The sequence below is a fragment of the Molossus molossus genome, unplaced genomic scaffold (assembly GCF_014108415.1).
Source record: "Molossus molossus isolate mMolMol1 unplaced genomic scaffold, mMolMol1.p scaffold_m16_p_7, whole genome shotgun sequence".
NCBI classification, from domain to species: Eukaryota; Metazoa; Chordata; class Mammalia; order Chiroptera; family Molossidae; genus Molossus; species Molossus molossus.
In genome coordinates this window covers 38,037,597-38,060,540 of record NW_023425401.1, presented here as the reverse complement: position 1 = coordinate 38,060,540, position 22,944 = coordinate 38,037,597, and the positions used below count along the sequence as shown (strand labels likewise).

The window sequence follows — 22,944 nt, the reverse complement described above, 5'->3', positions numbered from 1 at the left end:
GACACGGTAGATTTCCCATCAATATTTGTTGAAATTTGTATTTAGTCTACCTACTGTACTGTTTCACAGTGAAAGTTCCTCAGATCAAGGCATCTGACCAAGTGTCAGAATATTCACTGATTACTTAGGAAACATTAAAATGGTTTAGGTTACAAATGCTCTCCTTATTAATTGATTCCATTGCTCAGGGAATGCATGGAGGTAACCACCATGACAACCTTGAAAATAAAAAATTAAAATGTACAGAAATAAACATGTTCCTCTAAATCTGTCATTCTCCAGCTTCAGTGCACATACGTATCACCTTGTGTGTTTGCAGCACCATCATCACAGATTTCACTTCAGTAGCTCTGGGGGAGGGGCTTAGGAATATGCATTTTAAAAAGTCACCAGACAATTCTGATATGTGTGATTCTGGGTGGATGCTTTGGGAGATGCTGAATGTGTGTATGTACTCAATGTTCTTAATGCTAATGTATGTTATCAATTATGTATCTCCTATTGAACTATATTTGTATCTCTCTCTATATTTACATTAGAAGAGTATAACATTATAGATCCCAGTAAAAGGAAATTGGATCTCAAGAAATCAAATAGTTCAATTCAGATTCTAGTCAACACATACTCTTTCTTAGCCACTTTATCTCAAACTAAATGATACCAGCTACTTCAACTATTTCCTTAAGTACTATTTTACATCTCTATGATTTATTTTGATTTTTTGTGAGTCCTTATTTTTAACCTCCTTTAAAAAATAAAGAGAGAAAAATATAACATCCTGATAAATGTTAATAATGCAGAGAAATACAGTAAAATAACCTGGGTTTTATATAAATATAATGTACTTCATCATATATTTTAAACACAGAGCATATTGTTCAATTTCCTAAACATATCAGATATTTCTTTTTTTTTTCTTTATTGAGGGAGGAAGGGAGAAGGATAGAGAGATAGAAACATCGATGAGAGAGAACATCAGTTGGCCACCTCCTGCATTTCCCCCACTGGGGATCGAGCCCATAACATGGGCATGTGCTCTGACCAGGAATCGAACTGGTGACCTTCTGGTGCATAGGTTAATGCTCAACCACTGAGTCACACTGGCCCAGCTATATCAGAGACTTTCAAAGATAAAGTGCATGAAGTACCTTTGTCATTTACTTGCCTGATTTAAGTGAGTTATTTTTTTTTTTTTTTTTTTTTTTTTTTGTTTTTGTTTTTGTTTTTTATTTTTATTTTTTTTTTTTATAAATTTTTATTTATTTTTTTGTTACAGATATTTTAACTTTTTACCCCATTGGCACCCCCCACCCCACCCCCTCCACCCTGTCCCCGGCTTAGTTGTCCATGTCCATTGGTCATGCATACATGCATATAAGTTCTGTGGTTTATCTCTTCCCACCCCCCCACCCCCCATCCCCTCTTCTGAGGGATGTCAGTCTGTGCCCTACTTCCATGTGTCTGGGTCTACTGTATTCCTCAGACTGTTATGTTCATTATATTCCGTATATAAGTGAGATCATGTGGTATTTGTCTTTTTCTGCTTGGCTTCTTTCACTTAGGATAATACTTTCCAGGTCCCTCCATGTCGTCTCAAAGGATAAGAGATCTTTCTTTCTTACCGCTGCATAGTACTCCATTGTGTATATGTACCACAGCTTTTTGATCCATTCGTCTACTGGTGGACACTTGGGCTGTTTCCAGATCTTAGCTATTGTAAATAGTGCTGCTATGAACATGGGGGTACATATATTCTTCCTGATTGGTGTTTCAGGCTTCTTAGGGTATATTCCCAGCAGTGGGATCACTGGGTCAAATGGAAGTTCAATTTTTAATTTTTTGAGGTAGCACCATATTGTTTTCCATAGCGGCTGCACCAGTCTGCATTCCCACCAGCAGTGTATTAGAGTTCCCTTTTCTCCACACCCTCGCCAACACTTGTTGTTTGATGATTTGTTGATGGCGGCCATTCTGACAGGTGTGAGGTGATACCTCATTGTTGTTTTAATTTGCATCTCTCGGATGATTAGTGATGTTGAGCATTTCTTCATATGTCTCTTGGCCATTTGTATGTCCTGTTTGGAGAGGTGTCTATTCAGCTCCTCTGCCCATTTTTTAATTGGGTTCTTTGTCTTCCTTTTGTGGAGTTGTGTGAGCTCTCTGTATATATTGGAAATTAACCCCTTAACTGATACATCATTGGCAATGATGTTCTCCCATACAGTGGGTTGCCTTTCCATTTTGATGATCGTTTCTTTTGCTGTGCAGAAGCTTTTTAGTTTGATGTAGTCCCATGTGTTCATTTTCTCCTTTATTTCTGTTGCCTCTGGTGAGAAGCAACTTTATTCTTCAGAGGTCAGAAACTATGATAAAATAGTGACCTGTATGGTAAACAAGTGCTGGAACTGGCGTTTGCCCTGGAGTTATCACTTGATAGCTTCTGACCCAGATTCCGGGATGTAATGACCAAAGTGCTTGAGGGATATGAGGCAAAACCTGGAACCTAAGCAAATGGGTCAAGTCTGAAACCACCATTAAAACCCCATATAAGCCCCACAGAGGGCAAACTAGTTTTTAAAAAAAAAATTACTCTGACAAGGCAAACAATAAGAGAAGTAGAAAAAAATTGTTTCCCCTAAGCATTTCGGACCACAATCCTACATCTAAACAAGTTTTGGGCTAGAAGTAACAGACAATACCTGTACAGTTCAAAACAAAATAAAAAAAAAAAACTAATGCTATTTACCTTAACTGACTACAAATTAGTGTTCCCACTAATGTGTGTGCCTAGGAACAAAATGAAAAAAATATATATACAATATAAAAGCTTAAGAGACATATAGGAGAAAAAGATTACATTTCAGAGGGAGAATGAGAAAGTTAGTACTGAAAGAAATAATAGATCAGACTTTCCAGAATTGATGAATGATGTTAATTTACCTTTATGGGAAGTCCAGTGAGCCGTAATAAGGATAAATTTTTAAAAAATCTACAGTGAGACCAAGGGCAGTGAAGTTGTAGAACTTATAATAGGAGCCACAAAGGGGCGACACTCAGGAGAGCAATGACTTTCCAACAAAAATAATGGGAGACAGAAGACAGTAAAATGAGAAGAAAAATTGCCATTAAGCTAGAGATAGACTCCCAACAAAATTATGTTTAAGAATGAAAGTGGCAATCAATGGGGGGAAAAGGAGAAACATCTGTAACAAAAATAAATAAATTAATTAAAAAAAAAGACAAAAAAGAAAGAAATTTTAGAGGGATTTACTTTTCATTGAAAACATATCCTAAATCAAATAATGGCCATGAAGAAAGTAATTATGTTAATCTCCAGAATACATTAATATTTCTTTTTTAAGAACATAAAAAAAGAATGAAAGTGATATTAAATCTTTACAGACAAACCTGTTTATAAGTAAATCTACAAAACTAACACTTCTTAAAGTACCACATAATGTCTGTACTTCAAGAAGAAAGAAAATTATCTGAGAAGAAAGGCTTAAAATGCTAAAAAAAAATTAAGGAAATCAGAAAATATATATGTAAACATAAATAAACACTAACTGTACCAAGCAATAATAACAATGAAAGCACTTGTCAATAGGTTGATTAGATATATTATAAGGACCATTTAATGTCAAGAAGATGGTAAAGATAGGATTAACTTTAGACTTTAATATGTTAAGTTTTCATATTCAAGTATCTAGGGTAAATACTAAAAACAGAAAAAGATTGAATAATTATTAAACTAGTAAAAAAAAAAAAAGAAATATAAGGGAGATTAGTACTTCAAGTAACCAAAAGAAGTTCAAAAATGAAAAAAAAGTCAACTTAGATAAATGAGGCAAATATAAAATGGAAGGAACATAATAAAGTTGTACTAAAATAAATAAATGATTTTAATAAAGGTGAAAGTAGTACGTTTCTCAGGTAAAAGAGATTATCAGATGAGATTAAAAAGATTCATGTGAATGTTGTAATAGAAACGATATAAAAAGACATGTAAAGTTTGAGTAAATATGGAAAAGGATATAAAGGTCAAATAATAAAATGGGTGTAGCTGTTATTAATATCAGACAAAGTAGACTAACTGAAATATTTGTTAACAATAAGTACATTACTTTCCCAAGAACCCAGGGTCTTCTAGATACACCTGCAGCTGGTTTGAGATCCAGGGCAGGCAAAGACTCTGAATGCAGAAAATATAAGGTTGGACTAACAGTAAATACTATATAATTGTCATGGCGTTCATCTAGGATAATGAGTACCAAGTCTCCCACCTGAAAATCTCTAATAGCTATCTTTTCAGAATGCCTTGAGGATACTGAAGACATGTTCTGAGACATCAGTCTTTGATTTAATCGCTTGTTTTCTTCTTTTAATTGTAATGTTCGTTCTAACAGCATTATTCTCTGTTTTTCTTCAGATAGCAGATGGATATTTTCTTGTACAGACATCATGCTTGTCTCCACTGCTGAGTCGACTCTTCCTTCATCTTTTGTTTCTATGGCTCATTCCTCTGTTTCACCTGGGAGTTCAGGTGCACAAGCTCCATAAAGGTCTGGGGCTGTAGCTACATACGGTGAAGGAACAAAACTGCTACCACGCAACTTACTGACTTCTTCAAGTTTTTTCTTTTCTTCTAGCAAGCGAGCTCGATCTTCAGATAGTGACTTTATCAAATCTTTATCTCGTTCGTGCTGCTGCATTGTACTTTTCAGCTTATCACTAAGATTATTAATTTAAAAACAAAACAAACAAACAAAAAAAAACCCCAAAACCTTAAGTACAGCCCTGGCGGTTTTGGCTCAGCGGTTAGAGTGTCAGCCCCGGGACCGGAGAGTCCTGGGTTCGGTTCCCACTAAGGGCACGTACCTCCGTTGCAGTTTGTCCTTGGCCCCGGTTGGGGTTGTGTGGGTGGCAATTACTCAATGTGTCTCTCTCACATTGATGTTTCTCTCTCTCTCTCTCTTCCCCCCTCTCTCCTTCCCACTCTATCTGAAGATAAATGCAAAAATGTCCTCAGGTGAGGATAGAAAAAATTTTTTAAAAAAGAATAAATACAGAGTGATTTAAATTACAATTCATAGGGAATGGGGAGAAATCATAAATGTGTGTGTTCTGATAAAGGAGTCTCAAGATACCTAAAGTAAAAATAGATATGTCTATTTTTGAAGTAGAATTAATAAAAGTTATTACATAAAAGGATAACATAAAAATTCAATTATGCTCATATATCATTCAATATTAACTATTTATTGAAGGTCTTGTACATGTCAGGCACTGTTGTGCATCATAGGGGTGCATTGGCATACAACACAGACAAGAGTCCCTGACTTTAAAAAGTCTATATTCTATTGGGGGATGGGAAAGATAAATAAATATAGCCATCACCCCAATAATGGTGTTTCAGTTAACAACTACCACACATATGGTGGTGGTCCCATGAGATTATAATGGACTTGAAAAATTCCTATCACCTAGTAATGCTGTAGCCGTAGTAACATCGTAGCTCATCTCATTATTCATATGTTTATGGTGATGCTGGTGTAAACAAAGCTGCCAGTCACATAGAAGTATGGCACATGCAATTATGTGCAGTACATACTACTTGGTAATGATAGTAAACAAGTATGTTACTGGTTTATGTATTTGCTATACTATATTTTAAATCATTATTTTATTTTTAAATTGTTATTTTAGAGTATAGTCTTTCTACTTATAAAAAATGTTTGCTGTAAAACAGTATGTTGTGTTAGGCCAGCAGCAGCCTCACAAATCTTGTGCTTACAGCCTCTTGATTGCATCATTTTGTCTTGTGTTTGATTAGTTTCATGTTGTTTTTCATAAGAACATGCTGTTGTGCAAGCTTATAGCCCATGAAGAAACAGGCTATACTATCTAGGTTCATGTAAGTGCACTCTATGCTGTTCACACAATGGTGAAATCTCCTGATGACATACTTCTACAAACAATGAAAAAGCACTATTTACGGTGACAGCAACAGATGAGTCTATATAAAAATAAATCTACATGTGCATTACTTGTATGGAAATAATATGTGTTGTGATTAAGTAGAAATTGAAAACAACTCAAATGTTCTCAAAAACAATAGGGCTATGTCCCGCCGGTGTGGCTCAGTGGTTGAGTGCTGACCCATGCACCAGGAGGTTGCCAGTTCAATTCCTGGTCAGGACACATGCCCAGAGTGTGGGCCCGATCCCCAGAGGCGGCCAGTCAATGTTCTCTCTCATCAGTGTTTCTATCTCTCTCCCCCTCTCACTTCCTCTCTCTCTAAATCAATAGAAGAAAAAAATTAAAACAAAAACAAAAACAAAAACACAATAGGGATAGATTCTGGTGGGGTTTATGCATGGGAATTTCATGAGGTAATAGGAAGCAATGAAAAAGAAGCACTTTCAGTTAATTAATTATATGCACCAACCAACATGACTTTGCAAAATAATATTTAACCAACAAATTGCAGCTTACATACACTATGGTCCCATTTATAACATTTTAAAATTAAGCAACTAAATAATAAATTGTTAATTATACATCCTATGTTGTAAAACTGCATAGAAATATACTACAGTCCTATGTGAGTTCCCGAAATTCAAAAATCTGACAATATCACTTGCTGGGGAGACCAGAACACCATGATCTATTATTTATGGCAGGTGGGAATATAAAGTGCTACAGCCAATTTGGAAGGCAGTTTGGCATTTTCTTACAAAGTTAAACATAGTCTGGCCATATGATCCAGCTTTCTGGTATGCTCCTAGATATTTATCTAATTGAAGTAAAATGTATGTTCACACAAAAACCTACAGGCAAATATTTATAGCAACTTCATTTATAATTGCCCCAAACTGGAGGCAACCAAGATGTCCTTCAGTAGGTGAATGAATGAACAAACTGTGGTACCTCCATATAATAAAACATTATTCAGTAATTGAAAGAAGTAAGCTATCAAGCCACAAAAAGATTTGAAGAAACCTTAAAAGTATATTGCAAAGTGAAAGTATTCAGTCTGATAAGGCTTCCTACTGGATGATTCCAACTATATGATATTCTAGAAAAGGCAAAATTATAATGATAGAAAACAGATCGGTGGTTGTCAGGGGCTTGGGGAGGGGGAGAGTTGAATAGGTGAGGCACAGGGCATTTTCTTTAGAGTGGTAAAATTATTCTGTATAATATGGAACTGGTGGATGAACTAATGAATTTTTTAAACTTTTAGAACTATGTAGCACAATCAGAGATCATGGTACCCATGATGAAATGCAGAATGCCAACAGAACCTAATTTTATTAAAATCTTCAAAGCATTAGAGTGAGGTGGAGTAAGGTTTGTTTTGCTTTATTTTTTTTTTAACTGATGTAAGTAACTTACAAAATTATTGGAGAATTAAGACTAAAGATCAAAGAGACTACCGTATACATAATAACTATAGTTGATAAAGTTATTTCTCAAAGGAGTTTAGGTTAACAATTCTGAAACCACTATACTTGTATATAGGAGTTGAAAAAATAAGTAAATGGATGACAGATGGTGGGAGCTAACTTTCTCACATTGAAATGGGAAGTACTGCTAAGAAAGGGGGAAGGCTAGAATGAACCTTGTGATGGGGTTGGTATACACACATAATTTCCTGGCTCTGACCTCTGAGAGAACCTAGAAGCAATGACATCCTATTAGTAAAGAGCACACCCAGCAGCAAGATCTTGGTTTCTAATATTATTCTTCAAAAAAAAGAAATTAGATATCTTTGAATAAATGCTTGATTCTAGGGCAGGAAATATTCATCATTAGACTACAACACCGTGTAATGCTAGAAAGTGAGGTAGTGTGCAATAAACAAAACTATGGGGTGTGTTAAAAGGATACAGCAGCCAACAGACAAAGCTCTCAGTGGTCAAAGCTGAAATTCTTTGAACAGCAAAATAAACTAAATGGGATTATAATAGATAGTGCAATATGAATATCTAGGATTTGTACTGATGTAAATGATTGGATAATGAAGTTAATAGGGAGAATATACTTATCTCCTCTGCAGAAGAATTCCAAATAATTTATGTAGACACTGTCCTGTCAAAAAGGTAGATTATAACTCCCCATTCCATATATGTGGGCTATAAATAGCAATTTTATCCCAAAGAATAGAGGATTTAAAGGGCAGAGGGTAGAAGAAGCAAGCACAGTAGAGAAACCTGACAAACACTACATGAGCCAGGTGATTAAGGTTAACAGCATCAGAGATATGTCATGTTCAGAGAATGTATCCTTAATGTGGTGTGCTGGGTGACACTTTATCTCTGTAGCCTTCCTCACCAAAATCCACTACCCCAGTCTAGCCATGAGGAAATTCAAATAAAGTATAAAATTTAGTTTATAAAAATGACCATCAAAATTGAGTCATTAGTTGTATCAAATAGTTTATACTAATGTAAGATGCTAATAACATGGGAAGTGGGTATGAGGTATATGGGACCTCTGTATTCTCTCTGCAACTTTTCTGTAAATTTAAACTATTCTAAAATAAAAGCCTTATTAAAAATGCACAGAAAATCAGGAATATTGAAACCATAATTCAGATGAGTGATTACTTTTGGCAGGGAGGAAGGAGAGAATGAGGCATGGGGGGTGGTCTTCATGAAGATTGGTAATATTTTGTTAAGCGAGTAATATTTGTATTCTTATTATTTTTAATATTAATGTATACTTCAATATCCTTTTGTCTGTATATTTAACTAAAGACAGTAACAACTACCTGAAGAGAAATGGTATAGAGATGGAAGAAATTTTAAGGAGTAGATTAATCAAAGTGTTTTTATCTGAGAAGCAATACCTAATTGGCCAATGAATTTCACTGGAATGCTGTAGCTGTAATTGATTTGGATTTGCAGATGAAGTGTAAAACAGCAATTATGTGTTGTGCCCAGTACTTTTATAAGAGGAGAGTTAGAAAGGTCATCTTTCAGATGTGAATAATTTATTTGGCAGGGCATTTGAAAGGGTATGCTCTGCATATTAATTCTCTTCATAAAAGCAAAGAATACTGCTCATGGGTTAACAATAGCTACAGTGTTTTTATGCCTATTATGAGCTCATTCACGAGTTGACTGCTTTCCAACTCCTGTCAAAGGCTGTGCATAGAGAGCTGATTATTCAGAAAGGTGTTCAATAAACTTGTATTGTTAGTATCATTACTCACATTCTGCCAGCCCCCCTGCATGCCTCGTTGAAGAATGCCCCTTTAAAGCTATCCACACACTAATCCTCAGAACCTTTTCATACATTGCCTTATATGACATAAGGGACTTTACAGATTAATCAAGTTCAGGATTTAACATAGGGAGATCATCCTAGATTATATGGGTAGACCCAATGTAACCACCCGGATAAGAGGTGTGCAGGACAGTCAGAGTCAGAAAAGGGAGATGGATGGGATCAGAAGTTGAAGTGAGGAGCTTTGAAGACTGAGGAAGGGTCTCTGTATGCAGGCAGCTTCCACGAGCTGAAAAGACAAGGCCACAGATTCTCTCCTACAGCTTCCAGGAGAAATACAGCCCTGCTGACACTGATTTCGGGATTCAGATGTCAAAAATTTAAGGACATCTATTTGTGCCGTTTTATGCCACTAAGTTTCCAGTAATTTGTTACGGTAACAACAGAAAACTAAAGCATTATATCGTGCAATGCCATCAGTAGTCAAAATTGGGACTCTGATCCTCCAATCTATAGATGAAGATTTGGAGTCTTAGCAGAATTAAGGAATACATTCAGCTTCTCTTAACTAGTGAGTGGCAAAGCGGAGATCTGAATCCAGGTTCCCCTTCCTGGGAAGTGTATACTGTTTCAGCATTACCAGCTAGCATGGCTCAGTGCCCTGGAGCTAAGCTGCCTCAGTTGGAATCTTTTTTTTATCACTTCCCTGGTAAAGTTACTTAACATTAGGGAGGAATCGTTACTCCTTTTATGCCCAGGATTCTTCATTGGCAAAATAGGTAGAATAACAATACTTAGCATGCAGTTTTTTCACAGGAAGTAACTAAAATAATCTAAGTATGTAGCAACACATCTTCATAGCCCTTTTAAACCAAAAGTGTCCAAAATTTAATTTATTATCAAAACTCTCGAACCTATCCCACCTCCTATATTCCTCTGTGTTCTCATAGCTTCTTCATCCACCCTATATTTTCTGCAGCTTACCTTCTCTTCCAACCTCTAGCTAGAAACCTTGTCATCTTTGGCTTCCCCTGCTGTTGAACAAATATTCGGGAAATTTAATTATTCACATGCAAAATTCTTTGCTTGGAATCTAAATATGGGCATCACCTTTCATTTACGTGGTCACCTCTCTTCTCTCTCCCTCCCCCCAATCTAGAAAGCTCTTCTACCATCATTATCAATATTTCCCTTCTCTTAGAAAAATGTTAAAGAATTCTAGAAACCGATTTGATTGAAAGTCACTTTTCTTCCAAATGTTGGATATAGTTTCTCACTGCCCTGATGTTGCTGAAGAGAGAGGCCTGGGTGCTTGTTTACTCTGCATTGATGTCTGCACCGGTCTAGGTCGCAGCATGGGCCACAGGTGCTTGGGGCTCCTGTTCCATGGCTATGCTCTCTTGGTTCACATCATTATATTCTGTGATGAGTTATGAATACAGGCAGTTTTAACCATAGTCCTTCCTAGAATCAACCAACCCAGCTCTTTAGTTCAAGTTCTGACTCAACTCAACAATCCAGATACACATTCCCACTCAACACAGCTCACCAATTTAGGGTGAATTCCACTTTTGGGTGCTCTTTTTTTTTTTTTTCTTTACACACCATACTTGTCCAAAGTGACATAACTACTGATATTTGAATAGCGTGAAAAGTTAAGATCAATATTTTGTTCTTAAAACAATGAAAGTTTTATTCTCAGAAATTTTATTTTGTTTTTTTTGTATATGGTATCTTAAACACCTTTTTAAAAAAAATTGCAGTCCCACACATACCAACAGATATTGGAAAGGAGCAACTAAGATAAGTAAATGAGCCTATCTAAATTTCATGAGAACTGTGATTACCTAGTCACCTTATGTGACCTCCCATAAGAAAAATCTATTCCAGTGTTACATATACATCCATATATAGACAACAAAAGGTGACATAATTATAAAACTCTACCATAGGCATTTTGTTTTATCTTGTCACTGCATTACATAGCTCTGATCTCTCTTAAATATTTGACTTTTGCCCTGGCCGGTTTGGCTCAGAGGTTAGAGCATTGGCCTGTGGTCCCAAGAGACTGGGGTTCGGTTCCCAATGAGGGCATGTACCTCGGTTGCAGTTTGCTCCTGGCCCTGGCTGGGTTGTGCGAGTGGGAGCCACTCGATGTGTCCCTTTCACGTCAATGTTTTTTTTTCTCTCTCTCTCCCTTCCACTCTATCTGAACAAGAAAATGGAAAAATGTCCTCAGTGAGATAAAAAAAAAAGCTAACTTTCCCTGTTCTTCTTCAGTCTGATACTCTGCACCTTTTACCTTGAGACGTTGCCTCAGCTCCTAACCAATCTTCTCACCTCCAGACTCTCCCCTTTTTAGCCTTTACTACTTGACAGTTATCTTCAATACAAGCATAATGAATTATTTGCTTTCTTGCTTAAAATGTTTTTTAAAATTTCTCATTACCTATGGAATCATTTCAATGTAATTCAACAAATTTAAATATAAAGTCCACTAGAAATGATCTGCAACCTGACTTTACAGTCTTTAAAAGACATATGAAGAAATGCTCAGCATCACTAATCATCAGAGAGATGCAAATTAAAACAACAGTGAGGTATCACCTCACACCTGTATAATGGCCACCATCAACAAATCATCAAACTACAAGTGTTGGCAAGGGTGTGGAGAAAAAGGGACTCTAGTACAGTGCTGGTGTGAATGCAGACTGGTGCAGCCACTATGGAAAACAATATGGTGTTACCTCAAAAAAGTAAAAATTGAACTTCCATATGACCCAGTTATCCCACTTCTAGGAATCTACCCTAAGAAGCCTGAAACACCAATCAGAAAGAATATATGTACCTCCATGTTTGTAGCATCACTATTTACAATAGCTAAGATCTGGAAACTGGCCAAATGTCTATCAGTAGATGAATGGATAAAAAAGCAATGGTGCCCTGGCCGGTTTGGTTCAGCGGTTAGAGCGTCGGCCTGCGGTCCTGAGAGACCCGGGTTCGGTTCCCGCTAAGTTTCCTCGGTTGCAGTTTGTCCCCGGCCCTGGTCGGTTGTGCGGGTGGCAGCCACTCGATGTGTTCCTTTCACATCGATGTTTCTCTCTTTCTCTCTGTTCCTCTCTCTCCCTCCCACTCTACCTGAACAAAAAATGGAAAAATGTCCTCGGGTGAGGATAAAAAAAAAAAAGCAATGGTACATATACACAATGGAGTATTATGCAGCTGTTAAAAAGAAAGATCTCTTATCCTTTGAGATGACATGGAGGGACCTGGAAAGTATTATCCTAAACGAAACAAGCCAAACAGAGAAAGACAAGTATCATATGATCTCACTTATTTGTGGAATATAATGATCATAACAGTCTGAGGAATGGGATAGTCCCAGAGACGTGGAAGTGGGGTACAGACTGACAATCCCCAGATGAGGGAATGGTGGGGGAGACATAAACCACAGAACTTATATGCATGTATGCATGAACAATGGACATGGACAACAAAGCTGGGGACAGAGCATGGAGGGAGGAGAGGGGGGAATCAGTGGGGGGAAAAGGAGAAACATCTGTAACAAAAATAAGTACATAAATAAAAGACTTTTAGAGATAGAAAGAAGTAAAGGAGAGAATGAGAGAGGAAGAGAGGGAAAAATCAATGTGAGAGTGAAACACTGATCAGCTGTCTCCTGCAGCTCCCTAATGGGGGTCAAGCCCACAACTGGGGTATATGCCTTGACTGGAAATTAAACTGCCAGTCTTTCAGTGTATAGGACGACATCCAGCCAACTGTGCCATACCAGCCAGGGCCTAATTTTCCAGTCTTAACTCCCAGTATTATCATCCTCAGTTACCCAAATCTACTTCAATATACCTAAAATCAATTGTTCCAAAGTACATACATTCTGCTAAATATTTTTAAAAGGGAAAATAAATGCAAGTTATTATTTTTTACATTGCTAGCCTATAATTTTACATGATTTAATTAGTATATGGCTTTCATATGTAGATTAAAATTTATTCAGGTAAAGCACTAAGTTTTATATGAAAAAACTATAATGAATCTGGTGATTTTCAAAATTCAGATTTTATAAATATACAATAAAACAACAAGCTTATTTCCTAAGGTTATATTTAACAATATGAGTTGAAAGTTTCTATTATTATTATTATTATTATTATTTTGTTCATCTCCAAAGCAGGAATCATTTACCAGAAGATATAGGGTCTAAGGAACACTTGAAACCCATGAATTCTCTTTCTTGATCCCAATTTCCTATCAATTTACTCTATGATCTTGGATGACTGGCCCAATTGATGCAGGTGTCCTGCTTTACTTATTTTTTAAAATTTCATTTATTTTTTTATTGTTGAAAGTATTACACATCTGCCCCCATTTTTCCCATTGACCCTCTCTTCTCTGCACCCACTCCCCTCCTGCTTTCTCCAACCTAAAATCTTTGTCTATTGGTTATGCATATATGCATATAAGTTCTATGATTTATTTAGAATTTTTTTTGAAACTTTTTTTTTTTTATTCTCACCTGAGGACATTTTTTGCATTTATCTTCAGATAGAGTGGGAGGGAGATAGGGAGGAAGAGAGAGAGAGAAACTTCAATGTGAGAGAGACACATTGACTGGTTGCCACCCACATAACACCAGAGGAAGTCGAGGACAAACTGCACCGAGGCACATGCCCTTAGCAGGAACCAAACCTGGGCCTCTCTGGTCCACAGGCCGACGCTCTAGCCACTGAGTAAACTGGCCAGGACTGAAACTATGTTTTTATTGACTTTTTAGAGAGAGAGGAAGGGAGAGAGGAAAAGAAACATCTATGTGAGAGAGAAACATCAATCAGCCACTTTCTGCACGTCCCCTCCTGGGAATCACGCTGGCAACTCAGGCATGTGCTCTGACTGAAAATCAAACCAGGACCTTTCAGTCCACGCATGATGCTAAATCCACTGAGCCAAAGAGTTTCAATTTTTTTGAAGTCATAACAGGATATGGGTTTTAAAAATTGATTTTATAGCAATAGGATTAACTGGCACACTGACTTTTTATGTAAAGGTTTGAATTTCTTTTTGATTTATGCAATAGAGCAGCAAGATAGTGAGCAAACAAGGATGTAGCTTCAATACATTTACTATATTATGGAAGGTAGTGTAGAAAGTAATCCAAAGTGCCATCCTTATGGAATTATTTGTTCACCCACTTAACTATATGTGGATTTGAAGGAACTGGTTATTATTCTTCAGTGAGAAGTAAATTAATCCCAATCCTTGTAACATTGCCACACTCCAGGTAGAAGGGCAGTCTAATACGAGTTAACTTTAGAAGATAAATGGCCCAACCACCATTTCAACATTAGAGTACAGGTCTTCACAGAAGAGGAAACACTGCTCCCTTAATGAATTATTTATCTAGAATGGAGGAAACAATGTTGGAGAAATAAAATCCTTCTTGGAGCACCTTAATCATTTGGAGTGTTATGGTAACTGAAGGTGGTGGAGGTGAGCTAGTACCTAGAATAAGCCTAGAATAAATATTTAAAACTGGTACCTGGTCAAGTATCACTTCCTTCCTGGTATGTCTGAGGATTTGAGGTGGTAAATTGCATGCTGCCAACTTTTCTGCCCTGGAGTTTGTATTCCACAGTTGGAATTAGCTCTGTCACATGCTGCTTACCTGGCAACACGCTACAAGCACCTAAACAGGAGCACACATGCCATAGATGGGGTTGAGCCTCTTAGTCAACTACCTGAGGGTCAATTTCATGCATGAACAAAATAACAGCAATCAATACCCAAGAACTGGAAGGTCCATATAAGTCATGCAAGGGACATCCCTGGAGCACCCAGCTTAGGAGATCAAGGAGTCTACACTGTCGGGTACCACAGCACATCTACTACATAAAACCACCCCATAAAGACTGGGAGTCATAGAAGATATATCTAATATATAAAAACAAACACAAAGAGACAGACCTCAAATGAAAGAACAGAAGGAATCTCCAGAAAAAACTAAATAAAATGGAGGCAAGCAATTTATCAGATATAGAGTTCAAAGTAATAGTTATAAGTATGCTCAAGGAAATTAGAATTACAATGTCATGAAAATGGCCATAGAAACCATGAAAAAGAACCAGTTAGAAACAAAGAATACCATATCTAACATCAAGAATACACTGGAAGGAATAAAAAATAGGTTAGAAGAAGCAGCAATTTGGAAGACAGGGTAGGAAAAACCTCCCAATCAGAAGAGCAGAAAGAATTATGGTATCTTACTTATTATTTATTTATTTTTTAATATGTTTTTTAGCCCAGCTGGTGTGGCTCAGTGTTTGAGCATTGACTCATGGATCAAGAGGTCACTGGTTCAATTCCCAGTCAGGACATATGCCCGGGTTGCGGGCTCAATCCCTAGTAGGGGCATGTAGTAGGCAGCCAATCGATGTGTCTGTCTCATTAATGTTTCTATCACTCTCTCCTTCTACCTTCTTCTCTTTCTAAAAATCAACAAAAATATATTAAAAATAAATGAATAAAATATGTTTTTTTATTGATTTTAGAAAGATAGAAAGAGGGAGAGAAAAATAGATACACCAATGAGAGAGAAATATCAATAGACTGCGTCCTGCATGCCCCCCACTGGGGATTGAGGCCACAACCTGGGCATGTGAACTGACTAGAAATCAAACTGGTGACTTCTTGGTGCATGGAACAGTGCTCAACCCACTGAGCCACACCAGCTGGGCAAGAATGAGGATAGTTTAAGAGACCTTGGGGCAATATGACATGTAACAACATTTGCATCACAAGGGCATCAGTAGGAGAAGAGAGAAGCCAAGGGATTTAGTGCCTATTTGAAGAAATGATGACTGAAGATTTTTCCAACCTGCTGAAGAAAAAAGACACACAACTCCAGGAAGTGCAGAGAGTCTCAAACAAAATGAACTCAAAAAGGTAAGCACCAAGACACATCATCATTAAAATGGTAAAGGTTAAAGACAAAGAGAGAATCTTAACAGCAGCAAAAAAAAAAAAAAAAAAAAAAAAAAAAAAAAAAAAAAAAAAGCAATTAATTATATAAAAGGGAGCTCCCATAAGGCTGTTAGCTTATTCTCAACAGAAAAATTTTGGGCCAGAAGGATTTAGCATGAAATATTCAATGTGATGAAAAGCAAGGACCTACAATCAAGACTTTTTTGCCCCTCAAGACTATTGTTTATAATTGAAGGAGAGATAATGAGTTTCCCAGACAAAAAAAAAGTTAAAGGAGTTTGTTACCACCAAACTAGTATTAGAAGAAACATTAAAATGCCTGCTTGAAAAAGAAGGAGGAGGAGGACAAGGAAGAGGAGTAAGAGTAGGGGGAACAGAGAAAAAATAAACAAAATGACAATAAATATGTACCTATCAATAATCACCTTAAATATAAATTGTTACAATCAAAAGCCATAGTGTAGCTGAATGGATAAGAAAGCAAGTCCCCTATATATACTGTCTTCAAGACACCAACCTCAGAACAAAAGATATGCACAGATTAAAAATAAAGGTCTGGGAAATGGTATTTCATGCAAATGGAAAAGGATGAAAAACTGGATGGAAAAGGATGAATACTTATGTCTGATAAAATAGATTTTGAAACTAAGGCTATAGCCCTGGCCAATTTGGCTCAGTGATTAGAGCATCAGCTTGCAGTCCAGAGAGACCCGGATTTGGTTCCTACTAAGGGCATGTATCTCGGTTGCAGTTTGTCCTCTGCCCTGACTGGGTTGTGCGGAAGGCAGCCACTCGATGTGTCCCTTTCATGTCGATGTTTCTCTCTCTCTCTCTCTCTCTCTCTCTCTCTCTCTCTCTCTCTCTTCCTCTCTCTCACTACCACTCTCTCTGAACAAAAAATAAAAAAAAAATGTCCTCAGGTGAGGATAAAAAGCAAAACAAAACAAAACAAAAAACCTAAGGCTATAGTAAGAGACAAAGAAGCACACTAAATAATGATAAAAAGACTAATCCAGAGGATATAACTCTGGTAAACATTTATGCACCCAACATATATAAAGGAAATCTTGATGGATATACAATCTTAGTAGGGCATTTTGATATAAATGGATAGACCTTGCAGACAGAAAATCTAAAAAGAAATGGTGGCCTTGAATGACACACTAGATAAGATAGATTTAATTGATATCTTCAGAGCATTTTACCCCAAAGTAGTAGGAAATATATTATTTTCAAGTGCACATGGAACATTTTCTATGATATACCACATGTTAGGACACAAACAAGTTTCAATAAATTTAATAAGATTGAAATCATATCAAGCATCTTCTCTGAAAAACTGGTATGAAACTAGAGATCAACCACAAGTAAAACTGAAAAACTCACAAAGTCATGGAGGCTAAATAACATGTTGCTAAACAATGATCTTAACAGTAAGATCAAAAAAGAAATTCAATGTTACCTTGAAACAAATGAAACTGAGAACACAACCCAAAAACTTTGGGACACAGTGAAAGCAGTCCTCAGAGGGAAGTTTATAACATTACAAACCTATCTCAAGGAAAAAGAAAAAACTAAAATAAACAATGTAACTTGACACTTAAAGGAATTGGAAAAAAACATCAAACAAAAAAAGTGAGTAGAGGGAAGAAAATACTAAAGATCAGAGCAGAAATAAATACAATAAAGTCTAAAAAAACAATACAAAAGATTAGTGAAATCAAGAGGTAGTTCTTTGAAACAAAACAACTATATGCCAATAAATTGAACAATCTGGAAAAAAATGAATAAATTCCTAAACACATACAATCACTTAAAATTGAGTAAAGAAGAATCAGAGAATCTGAACAGACAGATTACAGCTAGTGAAATTGAAGCAGTAATAAAAACAAAACAAAACTGTAAACAAATAAAAATTCTGGACCAGGTGATGTCACAGGTGAATTCTAGCAAACATTCAAGGAAGAACTAACTCTTATCCTTCTCAAACTATTCAAAAAAATTTAAGAGGAGAAAAAACTCCCAAACTCATTTCATGAAGCCAGCATTATTCTAGTTACCAAACCAGATAAAGACACTACAAAGAAAGAAAATTATAGGCCAATATTCCTGATGAACATAGATGCTAAAATCTTCAACAAAATATTAGCAAACTGAAACAAAAAATACATTAAAAAGATCATACACCACGATCAAGTGGGGTTTATTCCTGGGATGCAAGGTTGGTACAATACCCCATATCAATCAATATGATATACCACATGAACAAAATTAAGGATAAAAACTGCATGATTGTATCAGTAGATGAAAAAGCACTTGATAAAATCCAACACTCATTTATGATAAAAACTCTCAGCAAAGTGGGAATATAAAAAACATATTTAAAAGTAATAAAGGCCATATATGACAAACCCACAGTCAACATCATACTCAAAGGGCAAAACTAAAAGTGTTTTCCTTAAGATCAGGAACAAGAAAGGGATGTCTGCTTTCAGCATTATACAACATAATACTGGAACCCTAGCCACAGAAATCAGACAAGAAGAAAAAATGTATCCACATTGAAAAGGAGGATGTAAAACTGTCATTATTTGTAGATGACATGATATTGTACATAGAAAACCCTAAAAATCCCACCCAAAGCTTCTAGATCTAATAAATACATCTATCAAAATAGCAGGATACAAAATTAATATCCAGAAATCAGTGGCATTTTTATACACCAATATCAAACGACTGGAAAGAGAAACTAAGAAAACAATGTCGTTTACTATAACAACAACAACCAAAATTAAGATACCTAGAAATAAACTTAACCAAAAAGGTAAAAGAACTATACAGAAAACTATAGGACATGGAAAAAAGAAATTGAGGAAGGTACAAATAATTGGAAGCATATACTGTGTTCATGGATTAGAAGAATTAACATCATTGAAATGTTTATAGTACCCAAAGCAATCTATAGATTCAATGCAATTCCTATTACATTTTACAGATCTAGAACAAATATTCCAAAAATTTATATGGTACCAAAAAGACTCCAAAGAGCCGCACTGATCTTGGGAAAGAAGAACAAAGTTGAAGAGATCACAATACCAGATATCAGATTATACTACAAGAACAATGTAATTGAAACAGCCTAGTACTGGTATAACAACAGGCATATAGAACAGTGGAACATAAAAATTCTAGAAGAAAACATAGGCAATAATTTCTCAGACATTTCTCGTAGCAAGATTTTTGCCGGTATGTCTCCTAGGGCAAGGGAAATAAAGGAAAAAATAAACAAATGTTACTAGATTAAACTAAAACGTTGTGCATAGCAAAAGAAACCAGCAACAAAATAAAAAGTATACCCACTCTGTGGGAGAAAACATATTTGCCCATGATACATGGAATGAGGGGTTCATCTCCAATACATATAAAGAATTTATACAACTCAACACCAGGAAGACAAACAATCTAATTATAAAATGTGCAAAAATCCTGAATAGACATTTCTCCAAAGAGGGCATACATATGGCTAATAGATGTAAATAAATGCTCAACATCACTAATCATCAGAGAGATGCAAATTAAAGCTACAGTGAGATATCACCTCCTAATTGCCAGAATACTGACCATCAATAAATCAAGAAGCAACAAATGTTGTCAAGGATGTGGCAAAAAGGGAACCCGAGTTTACTATTAGTGGGAATGCAGACTGGTACAGACACTGTGGGAAACAGTATGGAATTTCCTCAAAAAATAAAAAATGAAATTGCCTTTTGAGCCAGCAATTCCACATTTGGGAATATATCCTAAGAAACCCAAAACACTAGTGTGAAAGAATGTACACACACTTATTTATGTTCATAGCATTGTTATTTGCAATAGCCAAAATCTGGAAATAGCCCCAGGGTCCATCAGTAGATGAGTGGATAAATATACTGTGGTACATTTACACAATGAAATACTATGCAGCTGTTAAAAAAGAAAAGAAAAAAAGGGAAATTTTACCTTTTGTGACAGCAGGAACGGACCTGGAGATGATTGTGCTAAGAGAAATAAGCCAGTCAAGAAAGACAAATACCATATGATCTCACTTATATGTGGAATCCAATAAAAAAAAAATTAAATGATGAACATAATAGAAACATGGAATCAAAGGACATGTCAGAGAGGAGAGGGAAGAGGTGGACTGGATGTAAGAAGGTGAAGGGAATAGCCAAAGATCATATATGCATAATCAACAGATAAAGACAACAGTGTGGTGATGGCCAGAGGGAATGGAGTGGGCGGGGGCTCGGTGGAGGAGGGAAAAGGGGAGAAAAAAATGGGGACATTTGTAATAGTGCCAACAATAAAAAAAAAAAAGTAAAATAAAATAAATATTCTCACATTCAGCTTAAAAAAAAAAAGAAGTAAATTAATCCAAACTAATTTATTAAAAATAAGTCAAAATAAAGAAAATGTATGCTCAGGGTAAATGTGTTACTAATTAATTGAGCTTTGTCTTTAGCATGAAATGTTTGTCTCATTATAAACTCTAAATATCTCAGACAGAAAAAAATTGTTTTTGTATCAAATGTAAGCTATTTAAATACTGATGACATGAATAAGAAAGATTTATAAATCATTCATGATAAGATTAATTAATATGTAGTAAAAATAAGAAAGTTCTATATTGTTCACTTGTTCCATGTTGAGGAGGCTTAGTTGGGACAGTAAATGGCAATATATAGGTATTAACATTTTCATTGCCCCTTGGAATAAAACCAGAAATTATTATTCTTTTTTTTTTTTGTCCTCACCCGAGGATATTTTTCCATTTTTTTTTGTACAGATAGAGAGGGAGGGAGAGAGAGAAAGGGAGAGAGAGAGAGAAACATCGACGTAAAGGGACACATCGAGTGGCTGCCACCCGCACGACCAACCAGGGCCGGGGACAAACTGCAACCGAAGTACGTGCCCTTAGCGGGAACCGAACCCGGGTCTCTCCGGACCGCAGGACGACGCTCTAACCGCTGAGCCAAACCGGCCAGGGCGAAATTATTATTCTTAAGTAAAAAATTTAGATATGCCAAAAGTCTATTTTAACAATAGGCTTCTAGTCGTTCCTTCACACAATTTTTTTTGGGGGGGATGCTCTGACTAGGAATTGAACTGGTGCCCCTTGGTGCACAGGACAATAAGTAACTGAGCCACATCTGCCAGAGCTGCCACCAAAATTTTTACCTGAGGAACAAATAAATAGAAAACTGTATAACTACAAATTATAGTTTATTCATCTAGGCTGCCTTGCTCATCTCTTGATGGTAATATTCATAGACAGAAATGGCCCAATGGCTAGCAGCAGTAAGAAGGCAAACCAGAAACAAAGAAGCTTGCTGATAAGTCACATGCTGGGTAATCAAACCTGAACTCAAGTCATGATAGATGAGGATGCCAAATAGACATGCAAATAAAAATGTGAAGAATATGTAGTTTTGCTAGTTCAGCCTTAATTGAAAAAGATGGCTAGGAAAACCAGTATCCTTATAAAAAACATGGCATTTGGTCAGTTCAAAAAGTATGTCTGGAAAATAGAACCAATAGTGTGGACATTATGTTTTTTTTATTTTATCAGGTCGTTTAAGCATGTTTTGCTTCCTGCTCATATATTACTAGACATTGGTCCTGCCCTTGCCTGCCCACCCCGAACTCACACACCCCAGTGCAGCTTCCCTGGAATTTTCTAAGTGAAGTTGTTATCTCACTGGTGTATGCCTTAACATATCATGTTGGCTTTGTGCGCTCATCTTTACATCCCTAGAGTCTATTACATGCTGTGGACATTTTAGACTTACAGAAATGTGTATTTGTTGAGTCAATGAATGTAAGAATAAATTAATATTCTTGGAGATGAAGTAGAGAAAATCTGTGCTCTTAGTGGTACTCTAAGGTGGACATAGAGAAGCTTATCAAGTATAAGAAAAAGGTTTCACTCCCTGAGCACACCCTCTGGGCGGGCTGGATACTCTGCTAGCAGGAGGAAGCTGGGAGAGTGACAGATTGTGGCCACAATCACTAGCAGCACAAACCAGCGGGCAGAAACCACTTAGGAATGAGCCTTGCTGTCTCTCAGCCCAGGGGTCTCTTGACTCAGATGTCTGGACAAGACAGTGCTGTCAATGTGGGTCTGTGAGCATCTGGTATGTTCACTATAGTCATCACTGTGTCACAGGAGAAATGACAAACCGAGTGCTGTAGAAACGCAAGGCTCGATGCAGACCTTCCCCGTGGAATCCTAATTATGGTCCTTACCAAACTTCATTCTCTTTTTCCTCTTTCTTGCAAACCAACACCTTGGAATCAACTCTAATTTTATTGAGTCAGACCCATGTCTTTCTGCCAACAAAACACAAAAGTAAATATTATATAATATCAATAACATACGTGATCATAGACAACTTCATACCAGGTACATTTTTACATGTTAGCTTAACAAAATATTTCAATCTTTTTTTAGTTCTGCCGGTCACTCTCTTCCACGTGGGGGTTAAATCCTCAAAATTTAAGCACTATTCTAATTTGGTGATGTGACAAAGTATAAAGAATCATTGCACATAATTATATACAAAAATATATAAAGTTTACTGTATAGTGCATAATGTATAGAACTGTTCAAGTTTTTTGTCTGAGACCTCTAGTAAGAATGCATTTTACATTCTAAATTATACATATTCCTAGCTA

General features: G+C 36.4%; 1 protein-coding gene across 1 annotated transcript in view; it reads left to right on the top strand.

Annotated features, from left to right (window-relative positions):
- The window catches only part of ZNF804B (zinc finger protein 804B), a 568,493-nt gene that overhangs the window by 121,258 nt on the left and 424,291 nt on the right, over positions 1-22,944 (top strand). The window lies entirely within an intron of this gene.